Genomic DNA, 13,285 nt, shown 5'->3' on the forward strand with positions numbered 1-13,285 from the left:
GTGTTAGTGTGTGTGTTGGTGTGTGTGTGTTGGTGTGTGATGGTGTGTGTGTGTTGGTGTGTGTGTGTGTGTTGGTGTGCGTGTGTTAGTGTGTTGGTGTGTGTGTATTGGTGTGTGTATGTGTATGTGTATAAGTGTTCGCTTACCAGCCCCATACATTGACAGCTGGAGGTTTTATTTAAAGATGTCCGTGACGTCACCTAATCCCCACTTCAAGCTGATCCTGTTAAAGCCAGACTGTCTTCTGGAACTTCTCCCAGAATTCTCCTCTCCACCGTCAGGCGAGCTGTTTCCGTTTCTGGTGGCAAGGGAGGTAAAAATGTTCAATTTTTTAAAATTTTCAATTTCTTTTCATAAAAAATATAGATTGTATAGTTGCACGTTAGTGGCCATATAATAATGCAGCTATACAATCATGTAGACATACAATCATGTAGATATACAATCATGCAGTCATACAATCATGTTGTCATACAGTCAGGTAAACACAGGACCACAATAGTTTACTGCCATGGAGCACAGGCACCACAGGGTCTAGACCAAGGGTCTCCAAACTACGGCCCGCGGGCCGGATGCGGCCCGCGAGGTCCTCTTATCCGGCCCGCGGAGATCTTTTTGTCCACGGAAAAAAATGTTTGTTGGAGGTGGCTGAGGAACTTTGCCCAGAAAATGCAAAACAATTTGAAAATGTAGCTTTCGGTGCAACTACCGTTGCCCACCGTGTTGCAAACATTAGTGAAAACATTGTGTGACTCAAATAGCGAAAAATGCAAGCAAGTTTCGCCATTTTTCAATTGCAATTGATGAGTCGCTGGACAGCTGTTCCACCTCTCAACTGCTTGTGCTCATTAGAATTGTGGATGAAGACATAAACATAACATAAGAACTGGCTTCGCTACACAACATGTATAGCACTGTTACCGGAGAGGATATTATATCCAATGAGGTAAAAAGAAACATTTGCTGATTATAACTTGGATTGGACTAACCTCAGTTACCTGACTGTTGATGGAGGAAAATACATGAGTGGCATAAAGAAAGGTTTGGTTGGACAAGCGAAGTAGATATGTAATGAGAAAAGCATTTTACAACCAATGTTCCTGCACTGTATTATTCACCAGCAAGCTTTGCGTGCTACATATGTAGACATACGCAGTGTAGTGAATCCTGTGTTGAAGATGGTTAATGTACAAGGTCACATGAGCTCAACCACAGATAGTTCAGAGACATGTTGAAAGATACAAACAGAGAATCGCAAGATTTACCAGTAAAATGACTAAGTTTTGAGAAAGTTCTGAGCAGGGTATTTAAGCTAAGAAAGGAAATAGGTGACTTCCTGGAAAACAAAGCAAGCTGCTGCCGTTAATGTCTGATGAAAAGTATAGAAATTGGCCTCTGAAGCAAACATAACACGTCATTTAAATTTTCTGAACCAAAAACTACAAATTAGGGAAATCTAATTTCTGATCTATACACCCACCTAAAGGCCTTCAGATCCAAACTTGTCATGTTTTCGGGACAAGTCTTAGTACAAGCCAACAACTCGACGCACTTTCAGCAGTGCAAGCTCTTCATAGCTGAAGCAACAGATGTCCCCCAGATCATTTACATGCAAGATCATCAAAGACCTCCAGCTGCAGTTTCAGTAGCGGTTTGCTGACTTGGATTCAAAGGCAGAAGAAGTGAGACTGTTTCAAAACATCTGAAGCAAATGTGGCTAGTTGCAAAGATGAAATGCAGCTGGAGGTCATTGAATCGCAAGCAAATGACCTCCTTAAAGACTAGTTCAAAGAAGGAAGGATGGGTTTTTTAAATACGTTTTTGACCAAGGAAGACTCTCCTAAAACTTTTGCATCAAAGTACCTTTCAAATTTTGCAACAACATACCCGTGTGAACAAACATTTTCAAGAATGATATACGTGAAGAATCATTTGAGAACAAACTTGGACCTGGTGTGTGTTGTCAGACTTTTTTCTCCGGGGGGGGGGGGGGGAGGGGGGTGGACGACGACACTTAAAATTTGTATATATTTCTATATTAATTATATTTCGTGTGGGGGGGGGGTGAGAGATTAGGTAGACATCATTCTTCGGGTGGTCGGGGGGGGGGGGGGAGGTCCGGGGCTCTACCTCCCCGAAGTGATGCCTGGAAAAAACTCTGGCCCCCGAACTGATTTTTGATAGTTAATGTGGCCCTCGGGCTGAAAAGTTTGGAGACCCCTGGTCTAGATGGACCACAATGACCTTATGGATCACTAGCAGCGTATCTTCCAGAGGGTGTTTGGATTCACTTTACTGTTACACCATGGGGAGGGGGGGGAGAATTAACTGGCAAAGCTATTTTATATTTTTTGTCTGCTTAATTTCAGATTTTTGTTTCTCACTTGGATAAGACACTTCAATCTTCTAAAAACGTGAATATTTTAGCATTTTTAGCTGAACATTTTTAGCTGAACATTTTTAGCTGAACATTTTTAGCTGAACATTTTTAGCTGAACATTTTTAGCTGAACATTTTTAGCTGAACATTTTTAGCTTAGAGTTTTTAGTTCGCCACGAGCTTTTGGTTGAAAAGATTTTCTTTCAAGCAGCGGCCAACAGCGAGGGGAGATAACTAGCATTACTTTCTTCTGCTGATGGCCCTTGTGTTTATTGAAGGGGTGGGAGTTGTCTCTCGCTAGCTGGTCATGTGACCTCTGGGGCTGGTGACTTTAATGGTAGAGTCACCCTACCGCTCGGTCTGGTGACGTCACACCACCACTCGGCCTGGTGACGTCACACGACCACTCTGCCTGCTGACGTCACACGACCGCTCGGCCTGGTGACGTCACACCACCACTCGGCCTGGTGACGTCACACCACCACTCGGCCTGGTGACGTCACACCACCAAGTGCACAGATCAGAACTTTTTTAATTACAAGCATCGGAACAAAAACATGATCATAAATAATGTGCAGAAAAAACAGTTGCCCCACCCCTCCCCATCCCCACCCCACCCCCACCAGATTTATCTCTCGTGAGCTCCACCACTAAATTAGCCACCCGGATGACCGGAAATGCACAGGACATTTTTCTACGTAACCAATTACACGCAGGATATGGCGACAAGATGTCTTAAATCTTCGGCCAATGCGTCGCTGGCAACAGCGACATTTTGTCGTCATTTCCATTAGACGTCTGCTGTGCCATAGACGGCTCGTTGTCCTTATCCACTTGGATGCCGGATTCATTGGATGCTGGATTCACGGTGCGCTGACTAGTGCTGATGGTGTAGATAGCTGGAGGTCTTAGACCGTCCGGCAGTTCTCAGACTGTCCGTCAGTTTTTGAACAGTCCGGCAGTTCGTGGACGGTTTGGACAGTCCGTCAGTTCTTTGACAGTTTGGACAGTACGGCAGTTCTTGGACAGTCCGGTAGTTCTTGGACAGTCCGTCAGTTCTTGGACAGTTTGGACAGTCCGGCAGTTCTTGGACAGTCCGACAGTTCTTTGACAGTCCGGCAGTTCTTGGACAGTCCGGCAGTTCTTGGACAGTTTGGACAGTCCGGCAGTTCTTGGACAGTTTGGACAGTCCGGCAGTTCTTGGACAGTCCGGCAGTTCTTGGACAGTCTGGACAGTCCGGCAGTTCTTTGACAGTTTGCAATGTCCGGCAGTTCTTGGACAGTCCGGCAGTTCTTGGACAGTTTGGACAGTCCGGTAGTTCTTTGACAGTTTGGAAAGTCCGGCAGTTCTTGGACAGTCCGGCAGTTCTTGGACAGTCTGGACAGTCCGGCAGTTCTTGGACAGTTTGGACAGTCCGGTAGTTCTTGGACAGTCCGGTAGTTCTTTGACAGTCCGGTAGTTCTTGGACAGTCTGGACAGTCCGGTAGTTCTTTGACAGTCCGACAGTTCTTTGACAGTCCGTCAGTTCGTGGACAGTTTGAACAGTCCGGCAGTTCTTGGACAGTCCGGTAGTTCTTTGACAGTCCGGTAGTTCTTGGACAGTCCGTCAGTTCTTGGACAGTTTGGACAGTCCGGCAGTTCTTGGACAGTCCGACAGTTCTTTGACAGTCCGGCAGTTCTTGGACAGTCCGGCAGTTCTTGGACAGTTTGGACAGTCCGGCAGTTCTTGGACAGTTTGGACAGTCCGACAGTTCTTGGACAGTCCGGCAGTTCTTGGACAGTCTGGACAGTCCGGCAGTTCTTTGACAGTTTGGAAAGTCCGGCAGTTCTTGGACAGTCCGGCAGTTCTTGGACAGTCCGGCAGTTCTTGGACAGTTTGGACAGTCCGGTAGTTCTTTGACAGTTTGGAAAGTCCGGCAGTTCTTAGACAGTCCGGCAGTTCTTGGACAGTCTGGACAGTCCGGCAGTTCTTGGACAGTTTGGACAGTCCGGTAGTTCTTGGACAGTCCGGTAGTTCTTTGACAGTCCGGTAGTTCTTGGACAGTCTGGACAGTCCGGTAGTTCTTTGACAGTCCGACAGTTCTTTGACAGTCCGTCAGTTCGTGGACAGTTTGAACAGTCCGGCAGTTCTTGGACAGTCCGGTAGTTCTTTGACAGTCCGGTAGTTCTTGGACAGTCTGGACAGTCCGGTAGTTCTTTGACAGTCCGACAGTTCTTTGACAGTCCGGCAGTTCTTGGACAGTCCGGCAGTTCTTGGACAGTTTGGACAGTCCGGCAGTTCTTGGACAGTCCGGCAGTTTTTTGACAGTCCGACAGTTCTTTGACAGTCCGACAGTTCTTTGACAGTCCGGCAGTTCTTTGACAGTCCGACAGTTCTTTGACAGTCCGACAGTTCTTTGACAGTCCGACAGCTCTTTGACAGTCCGGCAGTTCTTTGACAGTCCGACAGTTCTTTGACAGTCCGACAGTTCTTTGACAGTCCGGCAGTTCTTTGACAGTCCGACAGTTCTTTGACAGTCTGGACAGTCCGGCAGGACGTTTGCTGGTTAGTGACGGATGTAAACACAGGACATTTTGGGTGTTGGTGGTGACAGTAGATGGTGTCAGTTGATTGTCAGTGGTAGGGGTGTCAGTTGTTGGTGGTGTTGGTGGTTTCGTATGGTGGTGGTGTCGGTGGTGTCAGTTGATGAAGTTGTTGGTGGTGTCAATTGATTGTCAGTGGTAGGGGTGGTTGGAAGATGTGGTTGGAATATGTGGTCCACATCATCCATCCACATCATCCAACCACATCCGTTTTGTCGGCCAACTAGCAACAAAAAATATGATGTTATTACCTTGCTTCATTAACATTTAATATAATGTGTAGAATCGAGCCATGATGGTGTTTCTAATCAAGACAGTAATTAGCTTAATTAACTGGAGCAGAAAGGCGGGAGCACGTGTAGAGCCTAGCAGACGAGAGCCGCGGAGTTTCCCGCCATTCCCCGCTCTAGCAGACGTGAACTGACGCCCGCGATCGATTGGTCAATACGAGTCGGCCTCGTTAGGGTCGACCAATCAAACGCCGCGGTATAAAAGTCGATGGGGCGCCACTGGGTGTCAGTCTCCCTTGAGCACGGTATCAACACGACGTGAGTACTCATTTCTCTCGTGCATCTAGTCCTCTGTACCATATCTCTCCCGTTAAACGTTTGTGAGATGTATGTCATTACAAATACGTGTGCACAATCATTCGCATATTACCATCTTTACCGTCGCATACTTATATATATATATATATATATATATATATATATATATATATATATATATATATATATATATATATATATATATCATGGTTATATATGAATAGATGTAAATATCGTTCCAAATATGGATATACAAGTATGTGTATATATATATATATATATATATATATATATATATATATATATATATATATGTCTATATGTACATATGTATATTTATATATATACGATGCATATATATATATATATATATGTGTGTGTGTGTGTGTATGTATACACATGAATCAATATGGCTATGCAACCATAGACTGACTTGTGTATTTTGCACATGATAGTACTTTGTCTTCTTGTAGTTGACATCGATATAGTACTTGTTTAGTTTTGTGACAGTATTTTGTTAGTTTGTGACAGTTATTTGTTTTTATCATTACATCAATTGTAGCCTAACTCACTCTAACAAAACACTCCACATATAACACACTGGAAATATAACACAACACACTACACATATAACACACTACACAAACACATACAACACACAGAGACACATACTACCTAACACATGATACATAAAATACAATACACTTCACACACAAAAACACGTTTATCTAACGACGTCATTAGTCGTATTCGACCCAACCTACGCATCCTCATCATCACCACAGTAACTAGATCACAACATCACCACAGTAACTAGATCACAACATCAGCACAGTAACTAGACCACAACATCACCACAGTAACTAGACCACAACATCACCACAGTAACTAGATCACAACATCACCACAGTAACTAGACCACAACATCACCACAGTAACTAGACCACAACATCACCACAGTAACTAGATCACAACATCACCACAGTAACTAGACCACAACATCACCACAGTAACTAGATCACAACATCACCACAGTAACTAGATCACAACATCAGCACAGTAACTAGACCACAACATCACCACAGTAACTAGACCACAACATCACCACAGTAACTAGATCACAACATCACCACAGTAACTAGACCACAACATCACCACAGTAACTAGACCACAACATCACCACAGTAACTAGATCACAACATCACCACAGTAACTAGACCACAACATCACCACAGTAACTAGATCACAACATCACCACAGTAACTAGATCACAACATCACCACAGTAACTAGACCACAACATCACCACAGTAACCAGACCACAACATCACCACAGTAACTAGACCACAACATCACAACAGTCACTGGACTACAACATCACCACAGTCGCTAGATCACAACACCATAACAGTCGCTAGATCACAACATAACCATAGTAACTCGACCACAACATCACCACAGTAATTAGACCACAACATCACCACAGTCACAAGAAAACAACATCAAGTTCAGATAAATTTTCAGTCCACTTTTAAATCTACATCTTTAGTTTGTCAACAAACTATTTGATCCGTCTGATGAACGAAAAAAATATTTCAAATTCTAAACAATTCTAGTTCCCTACCATGTAATACACAATTCTAATTCTCTACCATATAATACACAATTCTAGTTCTCTACCATATAATACACAATTCTAATTCTCTACCATATAATACACATTTCTAATTCTCTACCATATAATACACAATTCTAATTCTCTACCATATAATACACAATTCTAATTCTCTACCATATAATACACAATTCTAATTCTCTACCATATAATACACATTTCTAGTTCTCTGCCATATAATACACAATTCTAATTCTCTACCATATAATACACAATTCTAATTCTCTACCATATAATACACAATTCTAATTCTCTACCATATAATACACAATTCTAATTCTCTGCCATATAATACACAATTCTAATTCTCTGCCATATAATACACAATTCTAATTCTCTGCCATATAATACACAATTCTTCTTCTTTACAACACAAAAATCAATTCTAGTTTTTACAGTACAAAACACACGTTTAGTTCTTTACAAGTTAAAAACACAAGCATAGATCTTGATTCTCACTTTGTTTTTTGTGAACTGTGATGTTTCTGTGAATTGTAATGTTTTTGTGAATTGTGATGTTTTTGTGAATTGTGATGTTTTTGTGAATTGTGATGTTTTTGTGAATTGTGATGTTTTTGTGAATTGTGATGTTTTGTGAATTGTGATGTTTTTGTGAATTGTGATGTTTTTGTGAATTGTAATGTTTTTGTGAATTGTGATGTTTTTGTGAATTGTGATGTTTTTGTGAAGCTGGTAAGCTGTCTACCAGAAAGAATGATGTGTGTTGTATTTGTGATGTGTGTTGTATTTGTGATGTGTGTTGTATTTGTGATGTGTGTTGTATTTGTGATGTGTGTTGTATTTGTGATGTGTGTTGTATTTGTGATGTGTGTTGTATTTGTTAGTTGAATTGTTTTTGTGAAGTGAATAATATTGGTGGTGTGAGATGTGTTGTTGTGAAGTAAGTAGTTTTGTAATGTGAGTTGTGTTAGCCGCAGGTCCTATAGTGCCTGTCGCAGGTCCTATAGTGCCTGTCGCAGGTCCTATAGTGCCTGTCGCAGGTTTCATACTGCCTGGCTAATGTCCTACATTACCCGCCCCATGTCCTACATTACCTGCCACATGTCCTACATTACCCGCCCCATGTCCTACATTACCCGCCCCATGTCCTACATTACCTGCCACATGTCCTACATTACCTGCCACATGTCCTACATTACCCGCCACATGTCCTACATTACCCGCCCCATGTCCTACATTACCCGCCACATGTCCTACATTACCCGCCCCATGTCCTACATTACCCGCCACATGTCCTACATTACCCGCCACATGTCCTACATTACCCGCCCCATGTCCTACATTACCCGCCACATGTCCTACATTACCCGCCCCATGTCCTACATTACCCGCCCCATGTCCTACATTACCCGCCCAATGTCCTACATTACCCGCCACATGTCCTACATTACCCGCCCCATGTCCTACATTACCCGCCACATGTCCTACATTACCCGCCCCATGTCCTACATTACCCGCCACATGTCCTACATTACCCGCCACATGTCCTACATTACCCGCCCCATGTCCTACATTACCCGCCACATGTCCTACATTACCCGCCCCATGTCCTACATTACCCGCCCCATGTCCTACATTACCCGCCCCATGTCCTACATTACCCGCCACATGTCCTACATTACCCGCCACATTTCCTATAGATAGATGTCCCACATCTCTACACTACAGCTGCATCTTATCGACAATAATCCCATCAACTTCCGGTTGGATGAACTGGACGATACCTCTAATGATCCAAGAGTATTTGGATCCAACCTGGCAAATCAAATTTGTTTTCTCCTGGCCACCTGTCCAATCTTATTACATAACAGATGCACGTGCGTGACTCACGCCTGCAATATCCGCCCCTGGTGTTTTCTTTAAGCTCGTCCACTAATGCACGGGCTATTATAGAATTATCCGTCTGCTTTTAACTTGATTAATTACCAGTTTTTCTTGCCTTTGTAGTTGTCCGCCCCTGCTTTGCATTAGAAACAGTAGAGCGAGGACATTTTTAGGACATTTTTGTATGTTGTCACATTGGTGGGGATGTCACAAATCTTCTCGGTTGTCTTCGCTTGGATGTGACAAAAAATGGCGCGGATGTCAGTCTTGTGATCTCTCATTGCGAATAATTTGTTTCGTCACTTTGAACTTGGTTCAAGTTTTTTAATCAGAAAAGTTGCGTCGTTTTTAAATGTCGAATTCTTGTATCGAAACAAAATCGGGTGTTTTAGTTTTTAAATATTTGACCGTGTAATGTGTGTGATGTTTTTCTGAATATTTTGCCATATAGTTTTTGTGATGTTCCTCTAAATATTTGACCAAATAGTTTTTGTGATGTTCCTTCATATAGCTCATACCACAACATCACACAACATCACACAACATCACACAACATCACACAACATCACACAACATCACACAACATACCACAACATCACACATACCTCATTTTAAATGGCATGATTTTACTTGTTAGTAGTGGCATTGTAAGTCTGAGGCTGACCCCCCCCCCACACACACACACTCACACTCACGCATATAGCACACCCCACTTCCCCTCACACATACAGACACACCCTCCACACGCCCTCACACATACAGACACACCCTCCACACGCCCCCACACTTACATACATACACACTTCTTACAACAGCCCATACTTTAAACCCTCACCCTTCATAAAACAATTTTTTAACATTATACAAACTTGTTGCATTAAAGAAAAATTTATTTAAATTTTTACATCTATGTTAATAATGCAGAAAAACTTTTATCTCATGAAAACAATCTCTTGCGGGTGTATATTGTATCCCATTTAACTAGTTTGGTTGAGACACCATTGGTTTTAGCCACCATTTGGTTTAGAAAAGTTTTGGTTTAGATTTGTTTTGCATATTTTCGGGAAAATCAGTTTAAACTAGAGTACCCGTCATCCGTTGGATAACTGTGGGTTTCGGGGGTCATCCATCAAAAAACATCACGTCTGTCACTCAGAGGCATAGCGACCCTTTCCGGCGCCCGGGGACAAACTTTTCAATTTGAACCCACCCACCCCCCCCCCCCGCAAGATTTCGATTTGCAACCCCCCCCCCCCAAACTTTGATGTGCACCCCACCCCCTCAAGATTTTGATTTGACCCCCCCCCCCCCACCCAAACTTTCGATTTGCACCCCCCTCAACCTTTCAATTTATTTTTCCAACCCATTTTGGCGCCCCCTAAGGTCGGCGCCCGGGGACATATGTCCCCCCCCCCCACCCACCCCCCCCCCCCCCCCCTCCTCGCTACGCTACTGCAGTGTCACTTATCGTCACAAATAACAGACCCCACATTCAAAAATATGTTTTTTATCTTTTAAAACACCGAAAACACCGATTTCGGACTATCCCTTCATATACTGACGTCACAGGTGACCTACTCAACTCTACTTCACCTGCCCAGTGTCCTGCCAAGTCTCAGACAACATGTTTTTATCGTTTAAAAAACAATTCCAGCCGAGCATGTATCTGACCACACTATCCTTTCATATGCTTAGGACAAAGAAACAGATGAACTCTACTTCACCTGCCCTGTATCTTGCCAAGTTCAGATAGGCAACTTTATCATTCACATCTAAAAAAAAAAATTGAAAAAAAATATCATTGACATATTGGTCTAGAACCCGTGCCACCTGCATGAGAGCCGACTACGCTGCCACCTAGCTATTTACACGTGACGTCACAAGTGAATTTTTATACTATTATGCAACTTGATTTAAGCGCATAGATTCTAGATCTAAGTCTAGTAGTACTAACTTTCAAATTAAATTTTATCTTAAATTAGCCAAACAAAGATTTATATAAAATAATTAAGGCCTGAAATAGATTCTAGATGTAGAATTTACATTAAGTCTAGATCTAGAATTTACATTAAGTCTAGTGACCTAGATCTAGATCTAGGCTAGATCTAGATCTAGGCTAGATTCATAACTTTCCTTCGACAGCTGATCTTTAGATCTAGAGAAATTTATCGTAAAACTAAATGAAAAAAGACAGTTGAAAATTGATATAAGTGTTGGAACGTAATAAATACAGCAAACGGACGTATTGTTTAAGTTATAGCCGGCAGAAAATTAGCTTTGTAACGCGTTAAACTTTTGAATGGGCCACAAAGTCTATGATGGAGTCCGCCATTTTTATTGTACCAAAAAGTAAACACATCAAGGGACGTCACTATCCCCACAAAGTTTATTCAAAGTATTAACATTTTTAAAAAAATACGGTTAATTTAACTATGAATAAATCAATAAATTAATTAACGTCTTTAAATAAATGTGTGATTAACAGTCTGTCTTAAAACAAAAATTGTTCTCTACCTACATACTATTTTACAGCTTTCCACGATGAGTGCAACCATGCGAGATAGTCAATCAGGCAAACAAACAAACAAACAAAAAAATAAATATTCAAACATGTAAACAAACTTGACTTTTAGTAGTATATAGATGTAGACTCTGTCAGAACTAGGTACAAGATATTTTTGGATGTGGGATTTCCCGTTGTTTTTCTTTCTAAATCCGCGGTGTCAAATCCTTTAATCTAAATTCTAACCAAGATCCCAAGTCTCACGAGAGCATGATTTCAGCTCGGAATTATGAATCTCGTTCTCGCGTGATACCGTTGAGATCTCGTCAAAGAGCGAGACTTTTTGGCATCGATTTTATTTTTCTCACGCGCATCGTTTGATAGTTCGTGCGAACACACTTAGCTCGACTAAATCTATTTGTTCAAATCTTTATTAATTAATTTAATTAGCAGAAATGTCTTACACTCCGAGTTAGCATTTTAGACGGAGGTTATGAAAATATTGATCTAATTTTCATGTCTTTAGCTTGGGGTGTTTTCCATGAGATCCAATACACGAATGTGTGTTCTTTTAAATTGTCATAGCTATACAAACAACTTTTTTCAATTATCAAAGCTATACACACAACTTTTTAAAATATCAAAGCTATACACACAATTTTTTTTAAATTATCAAAGCTATACACACAACTTTTTTAATCGTCAGAGCTATACACACAATATTGATCAGACATCCAAATACATATTTTTTCAAAGATATTCACACGTCAATTGTGTAGCCAAGATATTCACACGTCAATTGTATAGCCGAGATATACACACGTCAATTGTGTAGCCGAGATATTCACACGTTATTTCTTTAAATTGTAGTCGTGTCACCAAGCTTTGGATTATTTATTTATTTATCGATTGAAAACTTTTTGTTGTAGAAATGTTTTCATTCAGCATTAGAATCTGTGATGTATTATGTTATTGTTACTAGTGTTCTTAATGTTCTAGTTATTAGTGTTCTAGGTGTTAATGTTCTAGCTATTAGTGTTCTAGGTGTTAATGTTCTAGCTATTAGTGTTCTAGGTGTTAATGTTCTAGCTATTAGTGTTCTAGGTGTTAATGTTCTAGCTATTCGTGTTCTAGATGTTAATGTTCTAGCTATTAGTGTTCTAGGTGTTAATGTTCTAGCTATTAGTGTTCTAGATGTTAATGTTCTAGCTATTAGTGTTCCGTTTGTTAATGTTTTTGATGTCAATGGTGTATCTACTATTATTTCAAATCTTACTCAGGTTTTCCATACAAGTCAATGTTCTAGACTGTTCTACGGAATAAATGTTCTAGACTGTTCTATGCAACAAATGTTCTAGATTTACTTCTTTATACAACAATGCTCTCGCGACTGTTATTGATCGATTTGTTTCAAATATTTTTGTCCCCGTGTGTTCTAGCCAATATTGTTCTTGGTGCTATTGTTCTCTAGAGCTCTCCTAAAATTTTAATGGCATCTCTTGCCGCGATACGCTGATCACGTGATCAGAGACCAATCAATATTTGAAGCATCGATCACAAAGATCGATTTGGTGTGAGTGGAAATTGTTTGTTCCGTAATCTCATGTCACGTGGTTTCATTGTTTGCTAGAACTGTCTGTAGTTGTAACATTCCGGTCGTTGCTGTCTTTATTTGTAACATCCCCGCCACACACACTCACACACACACTCACACACACTGTAAAAAGTGTGATGAATGTTATTTGCAAACCG

At 41.3% G+C, this 13,285-nt stretch overlaps 1 protein-coding gene across 1 annotated transcript in view; it reads left to right on the forward strand.

Moving 5' to 3' along the window:
- Nucleotides 1–5,488: 5,488 nt before the first annotated feature.
- LOC131943989 (uncharacterized) overlaps nt 5,489–13,285 on the forward strand; it is a 48,289-nt gene continuing 40,492 nt past the window's right edge. Inside the window, exon 1 of the mRNA XM_059304416.1 lies at nt 5,489–5,511. The gene's annotated coding sequence lies outside the window, so the exon portion shown is untranslated. The remainder of the gene's footprint in view (nt 5,512–13,285) is intronic.

This window comes from Physella acuta, unplaced genomic scaffold (genome assembly GCF_028476545.2).
Source record: "Physella acuta isolate Inbredline_101_S28 unplaced genomic scaffold, ASM2847654v3 ptg000476l, whole genome shotgun sequence".
NCBI classification, from domain to species: domain Eukaryota; kingdom Metazoa; phylum Mollusca; class Gastropoda; family Physidae; genus Physella; species Physella acuta.